Here is a 15,970-nt window from a genome sequence, read left to right as displayed (position 1 = left end):
CATTACCGAGATTTTATAAACTAGTCATATTACTCTACACATCTATCAATATCAAAATGCGAGTCATCCAATTTTTCTACTAAAGTAACATTGCACTTTCGGATTCGAATTCGGTATAGTCATACAAATTGTATTAAATCCAACATCAAAACAAAAGGAATTTTTTTTAGTTTATTGAAATCAAATCATTCGTCTTCGACTTGTGCTTTTCTAGATTACCCGCGACAATTCGTTTCGAGTGAGTTGTAACCAAAGTCAAGATATCTTTGTGTCCACAGATATGGAAGATGAATATAGCTAACACAATCACGAATCGACGTTTCAGAGTATTTCACGGGCGTAATAAACTTGTTAGTGTCACCTATCTAAAAGTACGCACGCGTTCGATTTCCATACCGACTGTTGTGATGTTTAGGATTCGCTTACAATAACCACGGGTGAGGATTTAACATCAATGTCGTTACTGTCGGAATTTGCGACAGAGAATTGAAACATATGCACTTTACAGAGTGTGAAAATATCACTTTGAGTATCGAGTACCGTTCGAAGCTAGCGATCAATTCTTAATCATTTCAGTAACTCCCCATTGTGCGTGCTAAATGTAAAATATCGCGAGGTTATACACTCTAAGACTTTGATTATTGTAAAAGTAAATTGTGATATGTTTGTTAGATGCATCCAATTCAACTAGAAGTGTCTAGTATCCAACAGTCGTAATATCAAAAAAGTACTTGCTACGCTGTAATCCACTTAACGTGTTTTGTATTGTTGTTCATTTGTAGTATTGATTGTTTTTGAACCCTCAAATAATAATTCCCGACATGAAACTAAGCCGCCGAAAGTCGTTACCATCACAAAGAAACAATTTGCACGATGTTTACTAAATGTATCCTATAGCTAGGTGTACTGGAATTATTTGTAAAACACACACACACACACACACACACACACACACACACGATCAGAGAAATTGGAAATTTTTCCGTTGTCATTCGCTAAAGTAAATGTCATCACAATACTCTGTCACTAAAAGACGTTACTTGGACGTGCTTGAATTCTAGACATAGTTCTGATTTACCCAACACAAGACCCAAGGACAACCCTAGTTTCAGCCGAACACAGATATCCAAAATATCACACACTTCGCTATTCCTAAAGCACAAACACACGATACAAAATAATACTTGTTGTGTTGTTGCGGCATCATCACTCAACAATATCACCCTCAATACAAATGATGTTTATGTGTAACATGCTATTGATTTGAACCACACCCACCTGACGGAAGAGGATTTACTCAATCTTTACAAAATGGATATTGACCAACATCACATCACCGGATTGTATCTGTTTCGCTGGATATGAGTTATGTTAGTTTAACAGTAAACAAATTTCACCCTCTTGGATTATGAACTCAATGCGTTAGCAGTCATTCAATATTTTGTTTGTGTCAACTAGTTACTTGGTATGTTACTCCACAACTCTTACAAAAGTACGAAGGATATTAACATCGCACTAAGTAATTAACTTTACTCGATATTCTCGCATTACGAAACTAAAGAATGGTTGGTTAGACTCTACAAACTGTTTCGATATCACAAGACCTTTTTTGTCTGAATGGGTGTTCATGTGTCTTAAGAACCAAATAGTTCATGTGTCTTAAGAACCAAATAGTTCAACACAGCACTAGTACCAACAGAAACATCAGAGTTGTTTACACAAAAGTTTGTATGCGTGCAGTATGCGAATACCATGTGTAAGTCCAGCACAATTGTGGTATCCATCCGGGTTTAGTTAACACAATTTACGACACCGAGGTCACCTCATCTTTCGTAAGACAACAAACCAACCAAGGTTTCAGGATATGTCCGTGTCATAGCAATAAATCAGCTACTCCAACAACAGAGTACATATGTTTTCTAGTTACGGCGCTTACATCTTACACACAAATCAATCTACTTTGCTAACAAAAAGTGCTGGGTCATCAAGTGATTACCCTAACAACAAAACAGCTAAACGTACTATCATACAAAATGGTCGTTATAGTCACCAACGGTACATGGTACAAGTAACAAGTCTCGAGAATCCAGTTATTGAAAATACATGAAAGTGTTTCTCCTGCGCCAAGTCGTTATGTTGACGAAAGCGTATATTGTAATATCATGATCGATTTGCATTCGTCGGTCACAAAATGTCACTACTCTAAATAATTATTTTTCACTCAAACACAAACGCATACTTGTCGCCAATCGTTTTCATCAAGCACGAGTTCAAGAAACCTGCTACGACATGAATTGTTATTTTTTTATGTTGTGTAAATAGGTAATAATTAATTTTAGTAACACTATATCAACATCATCTAGTTGCGCGAATAGATTTACACGTGGTCTTGTGGTTTTAATCGAAGTATACAGCACGGTCTAATGTAGAGTCATCTCTACTGTACAGCAACTCGGTAATCGAAATGCATTAAAATTTAAACAACGATCTTGTTTCGTCGCACCAAAAATATGTTTACTATCGCGATACTCTGCACAGGCCGTGTAAATCCTTTTCACACTCGTAATAGTATACCAACAGCTACCGGCGACAACGTTTAACAATACCAACGACACTAAAAAACGATACCTACCCAAGTAAAATTACCATTTTCACCTGGAGGTCGGTCGTTACCCGAGTAGAAATACCATTGTCCTTTGGCGATTTATCGTTTACCCAGTGTAACAATCCCCTTTTCACTTGGAAATATATTTTTGACCTGGATAACAAACCCCTTTTCACTTGGAAATCTATTTTTACCCTGGATAACAAACCTTTTTCACTTGGAAATATATTTTTTCTCTTGGTAACAAACCTTTTTCACTTGGAAATATATTTTTTCTCTGGGTAACAAACCCCTTTTCCTTTGGAAATCTATTTTTTCTCTGGGTAACAAACCTTTTTCACTTGGAAATATATTTTTTCTCTGGTTAACAAACCTTTTTCACTTGGAAATATATTTTTTCTCTGGTTAACAAACCTTTTTCACTTGGAAATATATTTTTTCTCTGGGTAACAAACCTTTTTCACTTGGAAATATATTTTTTCCCCGGGTAACAAACCTTTTTCCCTGAGCAACAAACCATTTTCACTTGGTGGTCCGTCGTTTACCCGAGTAAAAATATCATTTTCCTTTAGAGATCCGGCGTTTACCCAGTGTAACAATACATTTTCACTTGGAAATCTGTCATTTACCTGAGTACCAATACCGTTTCACTTGGAAATCTATCATTTTCCTGGGTAACAATACCATTTTCGTTTTGAAATCTAACCACCACACCGGGTCAATTTGATATTTTTGGATATTGTTACAACGGACAGTGACAACATATACACCAACAGCGACTCCGATACATTTGTGTAATCGCATTTTCACTTGTTCTGGTGCATCCCATCAAAATCGACGGTTAGCCACACACACACACACACACACACACAATAACAACGCGCTATTTCGATATGACTGCAATGTCCGGGTTCGTGCTTTAGATTTTCCAGAATCAATCCGTCTAAAGTTGTAATCCCCCCCGACTTTGTTAACTGGTTGATACACGGATAACAATCTTCGGAAAATGTAGGAACGCATGCTACCCATCGTGCGCACGATTCCAGGTTACTTGTGATTAATTTCCTTGCTCACACTATACAGATTATACGTACAGGGATATGTAGCGGTAATCGGTTTGGTCAATACATATCGCCCCATCCAGTATGGAATTACAAACCCAATACAGGCCAGTTCATAACCGGATCCGGATATTCAATGCAAAGCGATAAAGCAGAACCAATGACCAAATGTAATTAAACATATAGATTCACAACCCTTGATTTTTTTTTCGTGAAAAATGACAATACATATCGAATATACTTTACGATTGTTCAACCCTACCAAGTATTCACGTAAATGTGGTTTATGACATTACATACAATGTGTCGGTGTACAAATGTTGGGTGTTTATGCACACATCGGTATGACCCATAGGCAACATCATCATACCCTCCAGGACTTCAGTCAACTACCATTGGTCTCTCGATACAGCGAACGATACAGTATGCAACACATATCATTAGAGTGATATATCCACAGGTAAATATGGGGACTGGCCACAATAATTGTATCGAGATTTAACCGAGATTACTATCCGTTCACTGATTCACTCGATGGTTTTAGCAACTTGAAACATCACAAGATAGACACGACTCGAATTACTAATATTCACAATGTTTATAAGTGTCGTTACTGATCGCGCACTAAGTCTATATGAATATTCGAAAAATCGGGTATCGCTACTCTCAACACCAGTGATTCGGTTTAAGTTTGAAATCGATTTGGTAATGTAATCCGAAATGGAGTGTTTCTGCGGGATCTGTTAACCTTTACAAGAGAGTGCTGTCTCTTTGACGCATGAAACAATTATTATCAACCACACCTTGCGTGCATCGATTTGTCGGCGTCGTACAATTATTGTGGCCAGGTCCCATATTTACCTGTGGATATATCACTCTAATGATATGTGTTGCATACTGTATCGTTCGCTGTATCGAGAGACCAATGGTAGTTGACTGAAGTCCTGGAGGGTATGATGATGTTGCCTATGGGTCATACCGATGTGTGCATAAACACCCAACATTTGTACACCGACACATTGTATGTAATGTCATAAACCACATTTACGTGAATACTTGGTAGGGTTGAACAATCGTAAAGTATATTCGATATGTATTGTCATTTTTCACGAAAAAAAAATCAAGGGTTGTGAATCTATATGTTTAATTACATTTGGTCATTGGTTCTGCTTTATCGCTTTGCATTGAATATCCGGATCCGGTTATGAACTGGCCTGTATTGGGTTTGTAATTCCATACTGGATGGGGCGATATGTATTGACCAAACCGATTACCGCTACATATCCCTGTACGTATAATCTGTATAGTGTGAGCAAGGAAATTAATCACAAGTAACCTGGAATCGTGCGCACGATGGGTAGCATGCGTTCCTACATTTTCCGAAGATTGTTATCCGTGTATCAACCAGTTAACAAAGTCGGGGGGGATTACAACTTTAGACGGATTGATTCTGGAAAATCTAAAGCACGAACCCGGACATTGCAGTCATATCGAAATAGCGCGTTGTTATTGTGTGTGTGTGTGTGTGTGTGTGTGGCTAACCGTCGATTTTGATGGGATGCACCAGAACAAGTGAAAATGCGATTACACAAATGTATCGGAGTCGCTGTTGGTGTATATGTTGTCACTGTCCGTTGTAACAATATCCAAAAATATCAAATTGACCCGGTGTGGTGGTTAGATTTCAAAACGAAAATGGTATTGTTACCCAGGAAAATGATAGATTTCCAAGTGAAACGGTATTGGTACTCAGGTAAATGACAGATTTCCAAGTGAAAATGTATTGTTACACTGGGTAAACGCCGGATCTCTAAAGGAAAATGATATTTTTACTCGGGTAAACGACGGACCACCAAGTGAAAATGGTTTGTTGCTCAGGGAAAAAGGTTTGTTACCCGGGGAAAAAATATATTTCCAAGTGAAAAAGGTTTGTTACCCAGAGAAAAAATATATTTCCAAGTGAAAAAGGTTTGTTAACCAGAGAAAAAATATATTTCCAAGTGAAAAAGGTTTGTTAACCAGAGAAAAAATATATTTCCAAGTGAAAAAGGTTTGTTACCCAGAGAAAAAATAGATTTCCAAATAAAAAGGGGTTTGTTACCCAGAGAAAAAATATATTTCCAAGTGAAAAAGGTTTGTTACCAAGAGAAAAAATATATTTCCAAGTGAAAAAGGTTTGTTATCCAGGGTAAAAATAGATTTCCAAGTGAAAAGGGGTTTGTTATCCAGGTCAAAAATATATTTCCAAGTGAAAAGGGGATTGTTACACTGGGTAAACGATAAATCGCCAAAGGACAATGGTATTTCTACTCGGGTAACGACCGACCTCCAGGTGAAAATGGTAATTTTACTTGGGTAGGTATCGTTTTTTAGTGTCGTTGGTATTGTTAAACGTTGTCGCCGGTAGCTGTTGGTATACTATTACGAGTGTGAAAAGGATTTACACGGCCTGTGCAGAGTATCGCGATAGTAAACATATTTTTGGTGCGACGAAACAAGATCGTTGTTTAAATTTTAATGCATTTCGATTACCGAGTTGCTGTACAGTAGAGATGACTCTACATTAGACCGTGCTGTATACTTCGATTAAAACCACAAGACCACGTGTAAATCTATTCGCGCAACTAGATGATGTTGATATAGTGTTACTAAAATTAATTATTACCTATTTACACAACATAAAAAAATAACAATTCATGTCGTAGCAGGTTTCTTGAACTCGTGCTTGATGAAAACGATTGGCGACAAGTATGCGTTTGTGTTTGAGTGAAAAATAATTATTTAGAGTAGTGACATTTTGTGACCGACGAATGCAAATCGATCATGATATTACAATATACGCTTTCGTCAACATAACGACTTGGCGCAGGAGAAACACTTTCATGTATTTTCAATAACTGGATTCTCGAGACTTGTTACTTGTACCATGTACCGTTGGTGACTATAACGACCATTTTGTATGATAGTACGTTTAGCTGTTTTGTTGTTAGGGTAATCACTTGATGACCCAGCACTTTTTGTTAGCAAAGTAGATTGATTTGTGTGTAAGATGTAAGCGCCGTAACTAGAAAACATATGTACTCTGTTGTTGGAGTAGCTGATTTATTGCTATGACACGGACATATCCTGAAACCTTGGTTGGTTTGTTGTCTTACGAAAGATGAGGTGACCTCGGTGTCGTAAATTGTGTTAACTAAACCCGGATGGATACCACAATTGTGCTGGACTTACACATGGTATTCGCATACTGCACGCATACAAACTTTTGTGTAAACAACTCTGATGTTTCTGTTGGTACTAGTGCTGTGTTGAACTATTTGGTTCTTAAGACACATGAACACCCATTCAGACAAAAAAGGTCTTGTGATATCGAAACAGTTTGTAGAGTCTAACCAACCATTCTTTAGTTTCGTAATGCGAGAATATCGAGTAAAGTTAATTACTTAGTGCGATGTTAATATCCTTCGTACTTTTGTAAGAGTTGTGGAGTAACATACCAAGTAACTAGTTGACACAAACAAAATATTGAATGACTGCTAACGCATTGAGTTCATAATCCAAGAGGGTGAAATTTGTTTACTGTTAAACTAACATAACTCATATCCAGCGAAACAGATACAATCCGGTGATGTGATGTTGGTCAATATCCATTTTGTAAAGATTGAGTAAATCCTCTTCCGTCAGGTGGGTGTGGTTCAAATCAATAGCATGTTACACATAAACATCATTTGTATTGAGGGTGATATTGTTGAGTGATGATGCCGCAACAACACAACAAGTATTATTTTGTATCGTGTGTTTGTGCTTTAGGAATAGCGAAGTGTGTGATATTTTGGATATCTGTGTTCGGCTGAAACTAGGGTTGTCCTTGGGTCTTGTGTTGGGTAAATCAGAACTATGTCTAGAATTCAAGCACGTCCAAGTAACGTCTTTTAGTGACAGAGTATTGTGATGACATTTACTTTAGCGAATGACAACGGAAAAATTTCCAATTTCTCTGATCGTGTGTGTGTGTGTGTGTGTGTGTGTGTGTGTTTTACAAATAATTCCAGTACACCTAGCTATAGGATACATTTAGTAAACATCGTGCAAATTGTTTCTTTGTGATGGTAACGACTTTCGGCGGCTTAGTTTCATGTCGGGAATTATTATTTGAGGGTTCAAAAACAATCAATACTACAAATGAACAACAATACAAAACACGTTAAGTGGATTACAGCGTAGCAAGTACTTTTTTGATATTACGACTGTTGGATACTAGACACTTCTAGTTGAATTGGATGCATCTAACAAACATATCACAATTTACTTTTACAATAATCAAAGTCTTAGAGTGTATAACCTCGCGATATTTTACATTTAGCACGCACAATGGGGAGTTACTGAAATGATTAAGAATTGATCGCTAGCTTCGAACGGTACTCGATACTCAAAGTGATATTTTCACACTCTGTAAAGTGCATATGTTTCAATTCTCTGTCGCAAATTCCGACAGTAACGACATTGATGTTAAATCCTCACCCGTGGTTATTGTAAGCGAATCCTAAACATCACAACAGTCGGTATGGAAATCGAACGCGTGCGTACTTTTAGATAGGTGACACTAACAAGTTTATTACGCCCGTGAAATACTCTGAAACGTCGATTCGTGATTGTGTTAGCTATATTCATCTTCCATATCTGTGGACACAAAGATATCTTGACTTTGGTTACAACTCACTCGAAACGAATTGTCGCGGGTAATCTAGAAAAGCACAAGTCGAAGACGAATGATTTGATTTCAATAAACTAAAAAAAAATTCCTTTTGTTTTGATGTTGGATTTAATACAATTTGTATGACTATACCGAATTCGAATCCGAAAGTGCAATGTTACTTTAGTAGAAAAGTTGGATGACTCGCATTTTGATATTGATAGATGTGTAGAGTAATATGACTAGTTTATAAAATCTCGGTAATGTTTTTTTTCGTCATGTCTGTGATCAACAAATATGTGATCAAGTCTTACCATTCGATATTAACTTTCGCAGTCGGTGTAATTTGTTGAAGTAACAATACCGACGAGTTCAATAATATTCCCCATCGATGCATTCGAATAATCCGTCAGCTGCAAGCGGATTTAAAACTTGATGGTGTTTCGCGGTTAACTCAAGTCAGTGGTCGTGTTTGTGTTGATTTCAGGAATGATCATGACGAGTTGCCTGGGTAGATTAGTTAATGTGGTTGTAACTACGACCGTACAGAGTTGCTGACCCCCCAATATCTTTTACGCTGTAATATACGGATTTATTTGTGATAAATTAATTCTCGGTTATTGTTCGGCCATTCAAATCTCGTATACTCAAAATATAATATGTCCAAGTCAAATCGTATATGCGCCGATTAGTAAATACTTTGTCTTCAGAATAGTAACAACCTTTACAATTGAATAAAAAGATAGAGCATACGAATACAACCAGGATGAATTAATTCAAATTTGTGAGTTGTAATGATATAATCAAGTAAGTGAAACTAGATTTTTAACAATTGTTAATGTTGTGAATAATTCTTTTGAGTTTGAAATGTGGCTGGATCAAAGTTGGTAGTCATGTTTGTCAATCCTATTTCAAAGTCCAAATATTTCATTCTGGATTATTTGGATTTACCTTTAGTACATCCCGCGAATGGATTTAAAGTTGGCAAATTACCAAAATGATTGAATATTATCGGGTTAGAGATAGTTGGTATTGATTCTATAAGTGTTAAAACAGCGGCGTGGAATGTGTGAATGATCCGATGAGGGTGAATGTTGGCGTCAGTAATATTCAGGTTACGTTCGATTCAACAGATCGCGTTAATAGGATTTGAGTTGGGTCGAATCAATACATTCAAATACGATTCAACTTGATTTGTGTAGTGAGTTACATTTCAAGTTGACACTTTATCAAACGATATGACATCGAACAGCGTCAACACTATGCAAGTCGGAGCAACTTCAAATTTTCACGTCGGTGTCAAATTCGTCTCATCACCCAAAAGAGGTGGCGTTAGCCAATATCTCAAAGGTATATTCATCGACGGCAATAACGAAGAGATATCTTTCACGTGTTTCAATCGTGATTTGTTCGGGAACATCGAGAAAGCATTCACCAAACGAAAAAAACTCATGGTCAAATCCGGTTGGGTTCAAATTGACAAGTTTACTGGAAAACCTGCTGTATTACTGGGACGGGCTTCGTCAGTAACTCTACATGGAAAATCGAGACATACGACTGAAGAATACCCATTATTGACCTGTGAATCGGTATACGGAAATAAAGATGAATACGTCTCGATCGCCGCTACTTGTGTTTCTCGAGAGGAGAAGATGGTCAATTCTGGTGCCGGAAAGGAGTTGAAATTATACAGTTTTACATTGAAGGATGATACTGGCGAGGTGGTTTTGGATCAATGGAACAAAGCCTCGCTCGTACCCGGGAAGAAATATCAACTCACTCGTGTTAAAAACTGTGTCGGCAGCTTGAAAATCGATCAGTTAACTAGACTTGTCGAATTGAAAGAATAGTTTGCATATTTGTATACCACAATACAATATTTCATTTCACGTAAAATGCATGACCTATGTGTTTCGACAACTGGGTTAGCGCAGTGTTGTTCTACTGATCGAGGTGTGAAAATTGTGCTATCGCGATGAAGTTGCGGTTGTGAACAGCAGACTATTCTGTAGGCGCGAAACAGCGAATAAGCCGAAAGTAATATTCAGCTAGCAATCAATAGCGAAAGAGAACACGATCGGTCATTTGGCACAACTAAACTGCGACATCATATATCATAATTTACGATCAAACTATTTCGCACTGACTGGTCTAGTGTAATATTCGATAGTAGCGGTTGGCCGTGAAACAATTCAGCACGCAGGTCATTCGAAATATAGGTCGCACTGCTTAATCCTCACAACAAGCCACGTTTCCGTTTGCGCGGTTATTGTTGGTGACTCGTACATATTCAACACCACGCGAGAGATGCCTGAAAGTACGAATCACGACCGCGTCCGTAAGAACACATGGCGAATCAGTAGAGACCCTGTAATAATACACGACGATATACACATTAACAAAGGTTCATTCACATGACTATTTACTTGATACATATTCAACACGAAGTACGACATGCCAACAACGAAGCCGCGTGCGACCGCTGTCTATGCTGAAAAGGGTTACCGTGCGACCACAAGACACAATAGCCGCTTGCCGCCGCCGCCATAAGAAATAACAGCCGCTCACCACCCCCGCCATAAGACGAAAACGTTAGCATGCCACCCCCGCCATAAGACGAAAACGTTAGTTCGCCACCCCCGCCATAAGACGAAAACGTTAGTTCGCCACCCCCGGTTTCGCGTTAGCTCGCCACCCCGCCCATAAGACGAAAACGTTAGTTCGCCACCCCCGCCATAAGACGAAACGTTAGTTCGCCACCCCCGCCATAAGATGAAAACGTTAGTTCGCCACCCCCGGTTTCTCGTTAGCTCGCCACCCCGCCCATAAGAACCCCACGCACCTCACGACCGATCATACTAACTACTACCACCACCATCAATCCCGCGTAACGTCTTAGTTGAACTTTTACAAGCGGCAACTTGCTCCGTGGAATTTAGCTTTAACGAGGTCATGTTTCGCCAAATAGACGGCTTAGCCATGGGTAGTCCCCTGGGACCTATTTTGGCCAACATTTTCGTAGGGTATTACGAGGGAGAGCTTCTCTCCCAGCGCGAGTCCGCCAAACCACTATTGTACCGCCGATACGTAGATGTTACATTTGTCATATTCGGGAATGAATCGTAGTGTGACCAATTTCTCATTCGCTTAAACTCGCTTCACCCGGCCTTGCATTTCATAATAGAAAAAGAACGCAATAACTCATTATCATTTCTGGACGTATTAGTTGAAAAGCGCAATACCAACAAATTTGAAACGTCTGTTTTCAGGAAACCGACATTCACAGGCCAATACCTTCGCTGGAATTCATTCAGTCCTCGACGCAGAAAAATTAACCTCATAGGCACACTCGTGCATAGAGCGTTGATGATATGTTCGGGTAACAAACTGAGTTTAGAACTTGACTACATCCGAAAAATCTTACTTGATAACGGTTACCCTGAACACGTCATCAGCCGCGGCATGGAGAGGAAATTAACGCAATTCAACGCAGAAAAACGAACAATTCAACGCAGAAAAACGAACAGAGCCCACCGCACGAACAATAAAAGATGTTTATATCCATCTACCGTTGATTGGCCCCATTTCCACCCGCTTTGAAAAACAATTGATTTCTGCTGTCGGTAAATGTTACGACACAGTCAAAACCAATGTGATTTTTGCAACAACATAACTGCTCCCTTCAACACGCAAAAACGTGCTTCCTGCACTTCAACAAAGTAATGTAGTGTACGAATATAGGTGCCACTGTGATTGTGGCTACGTGGGAAGAACGTCAAGACGTCTGCAGGACCGCATAAACCAACATGTCCCCAGATTTATCAGAACACGTGCGTCACGCGATGTCAAAAGCTCACCCTTAACTCATCCACTTAAGATTGATGCTGATCGATCAAAAGCCATTAATTCTGCCATCGGCAAACATCTGTTGGATAATCCGATTTGTGCGAATAATTATCGAGACGACCGATTTCGAATCGTAGGGCGAGGCCGTCCACAATTCCATTTGTGTGCCTTGGAATCAACTTTTATCAAAATACACCAACCAAAACTCTGTCAACAAAAGGAGTTCGTGCACCACCTAAAAATAGTACATTGAACGCTCTCTCATTCGAAATTTCATGCTGGTGACGTCATATTTTGTGATACGATTGTTGATATACAATGTTCTTTCCAATTCTCTACTAGTTGCTGACGATTACCCCTGACGAGTGTCAGCCGAAAATATTCGGGTTCATTTCAATATGAATATACTATTTAATAACTCAAAGTATATGACACTGGGAATTAAAATTGAAATATAAATACTACTTCTAAAAGGGGAACATGTATTTCATGCCTTTCGTCCAGAAAGTTTCAAATGTGGTATGCTAAAACAGCTCTAAAACTAAATAAAAAGTCAGAGTTCACTTTTCGAGATCAGGACACGCCATGGACTTGCTAGATTACGATTGCTAAACGTCAGTTTCAAACGTAATGATGAGCCATATATACTGCGATAAATTATTTCATATGGGTGAAGGGCGACAATGTGGTGTGAACGGAACCACGCCAACCCGTTACCTAAATTATATTAACCGATACTTTCGTGAAATTAACCGATACTTTCGTGAAACCATACTGGTCACTCCGTATCCACTGCGCGCGAAGCGCGCCAAAAATTCTTAGCTTTATTCAACTTTGAGAATTTAATGTTGATACTCCGTGAAAACAGCCCCGAAATTTCTCAGGTTATCTTTCTTATTGGTAGATTGAAATACTTCTACTTGATAAACTGAAAATAGCGGAAAGTAAGTAGATCACAAAATAGTTGAGGTAGAGTAGCAAAGTAGAAGTAGCAAAAATCAGGTCTACTTGAGTAAGTACTAGAAGTAGAGGAAAAGGAAAACTACTTGAGCACTTCGAAAAAGTAGAAGTACTTCGTTACTAATCACCTCTGGGTAATTATGGGGTTCTGTAATTTTGTACAGTCCCTCATTTATTTGTTTTATTTTTGTCCCAATTTCATACACTGCGTGCTGGTGCCAGATTACGTTGGGTTTTTCAATTTTCTTTAGTACCAGTGGCGGCTCGTGACCAATGTTCCCTCTAATTTTTCACGAGTCTGCGCAAACACGCCAACTCACTGCGCAGGCTTTTGGACAGCACTGCGCAACCAGGCCCCCATAGGGCGATAAGTCAAGCTTCTGGGGGGCTTCGCCCCCCACACCCCCTTGGGCTAGACGCTTTTTGCCGATGCTAGTCATCTAAATTGGTGTCCTTCAAGTGGGTGTGTCGCCTGATCGCGCGCAGTTCGAGAATTTTTTATAATTCATGATAGAGTCGGTATATCGCTATCCATTTTAATGATCTATCTGCTCACGTAATCAGATTTACCGGTTGAGCTGATCGAGTCAGGTGCGTTGGAAAAGGTAGGACCCCTAAATAATAATTGAAAGTCTTCTGGCGTACCTAGTTTTGTCTTCCGTTTTCACATGTTCCGACGACCTTTCCATGTTGAACGGATCGCACTTCTTCTTCTTCATTGGAGTATTTGGTTGTATTAAGGTGCATAGTATAACAACTAGTATAACAACTGGCTGCTCTGCAACTTGATATGCATCCAGAGATATCAAAGAAGCTGAAAGAAATAACCAAACAACTTGCAACTAAAATCGACAACAGCGAAAACCGTTTACTCAAGAAACTTGTACAGGAACTAAAACCTCTGGTGGAAAGAAGGGTGGAAAACCATCTTGATTCTGCTATCTCCAAAAATCAAGACAAAGACACCAATGCCATCAGTTTGCTCCATGATTAGATGGATCATATAATTCATCAAAATAAAGAAACAGAAAATAGTCTATACGAAATAAGAGGATTTCAGGACACTTTGAAATCCAAACTGGAAGCCCAGGACACTAGGCTGAAAGAATTGAATCAAAAGTTGAAGCAATCACTCTGGACAATCAGAATCTGAGAGGACTACTCCACAGCAATTGCCAAATGATCGACGAACTCGAACAGAATCAGCGGAACGATTCCTTGGTGATCAGTGGATTACCTGAAAAAGAAAACGAGAATTTGGAAAAAGAAATAATTGATATCAGAGGAAGGATTGGACAGGATATCCAACCCAGTGACCTTGAGTGCTCTTACCGACTCAAACAATCGTCGAAAACTGCAGACAAACAAGCTCTATTGGCTCTCATAAAGTTCAGAAACTCCAAAATCAGATCACAACTCCTGCAAAAAAGAAAAGAACTTCGGAGCATCCACGATAACTTGCCTGGCTTTGAGAATCTCTGTATCAACGAAAACTTGACAAAGTTCAGAAGAGTGCTCCACTCAAAGACTCGCAAGCTGGGTAAATCTCTAGGATACAAGCACTGTTGGGTGGTCAATGGTAAAAAAAATTCAGACTTCTCGATAACACAAAATCTATTTTCATTGATTCTTACGAAACCCTAGAAAAGCTGCGCAACGACGCTCAAATCATTATTTTCTTATCGAGCATTTATCTTTATGTCTTCTCCAAACGAAATCAATGCTGACGGTTCCCCCAATTTCCAGGATATGCAATACCCAAATATTAGTGACTGTATTGTGACTACGCGTGACCATTTATTGCCTATTTTAAGTCAAGTCCAAGAATATGAACAGTTTACAATGATTCACCTTAACATAAGGTCCTTGCCTTGTCATTTGGATGAGCTGAGTGATGTGATTGCTAGCTTAAATAGTATACCTTGCTTGATTGCCATATCGGAAACTAAGCTAAAAGGTGAACCAAATACCTCAATTGATATCAACGGCTACTACTACCTAAATTCTCCTACACAGGGAATGGCTGGTGGTGTAGGACTTTACCTAAAGTCCTATATCAACTCCGAACAGGTTCGTGAATATGACTTGACGTGCAGTGGTGTTGAACAATTATGGGTGGAAATTTCTAATCCTAGAATTAGAAATAAGCATACTGTTGTTGGTGTCATCTATCGTCACCCTAACTTCAATATTTCAGAATTCACAAGTGAACTCAGTAGTACTCTCAACAAACTGCAGCAAAGAAACATCCAATTTTTCATAATGGGAGACATCAATATTGATCACCTATCAGATTTAGCGCCGCACCAGGACTATCTACTTATGCTACGATCTAAAGGAGTTGCATCCGTTATTTCAAAACCCACTAGAGTCACAGCTACCTCTTCCACCATTATTGATCACATATACACCAATCTTTCCATTATTAATATAAGACCTATGGTGTTAGACTATGTTATGACGGATCACTACCCTGTTCTAGCTCAGGTTAAGTTGTCAAAAAAACGTCAAAAAGATAATATGCATTCATAGTATGCATTCTGAAGCATGTGAACTTCTGAAAGATGATGTAGAGGAATTCTTCTCATCCAATGAACTTTCCACTCTTTGCCATGGCAACTTCAATCAGTCATTCGAACATTTCTTGTCAGTAGTGAAGATACTAATCGATCGACATATGCCTCTACAAAAACTGGGTAGAAAAAAAGAAAATTGCTGCTGAAACCTTGGATAACTGCCAGTATTCTTAGGGCCATTAAAAAAACGAAATAGTCTTCATAGAAAATGGATATCACTAGGCTCAGA

At 38.8% G+C, this 15,970-nt stretch overlaps 2 protein-coding genes and 1 long non-coding RNA gene across 3 annotated transcripts in view; 2 read left to right on the top strand and 1 right to left on the bottom strand.

Moving 5' to 3' along the window:
- Positions 1-15,970, bottom strand: part of LOC145443209 (uncharacterized) — a 451,826-nt gene that overhangs the window by 75,380 nt on the left and 360,476 nt on the right. The window lies entirely within an intron of this gene.
- The window catches only part of LOC145443194 (uncharacterized), a 267,709-nt gene that overhangs the window by 119,478 nt on the left and 132,261 nt on the right, over positions 1-15,970 (top strand). The window lies entirely within an intron of this gene.
- The window catches only part of LOC145443197 (uncharacterized), a 550,061-nt gene continuing 547,971 nt past the window's right edge, over positions 13,881-15,970 (top strand). The window contains exon 1 of the mRNA XM_080321189.1: positions 13,881-13,906. The gene's annotated coding sequence lies outside the window, so the exon portion shown is untranslated. The remainder of the gene's footprint in view (positions 13,907-15,970) is intronic.

This window comes from Botryllus schlosseri, chromosome 7, assembly GCF_051294905.1.
Source record: "Botryllus schlosseri isolate E-star chromosome 7, Bs_hap1, whole genome shotgun sequence".
NCBI classification, from domain to species: Eukaryota; Metazoa; Chordata; class Ascidiacea; order Stolidobranchia; family Styelidae; genus Botryllus; species Botryllus schlosseri.
This window is presented reverse-complemented; position numbering and strand designations above follow the sequence as displayed.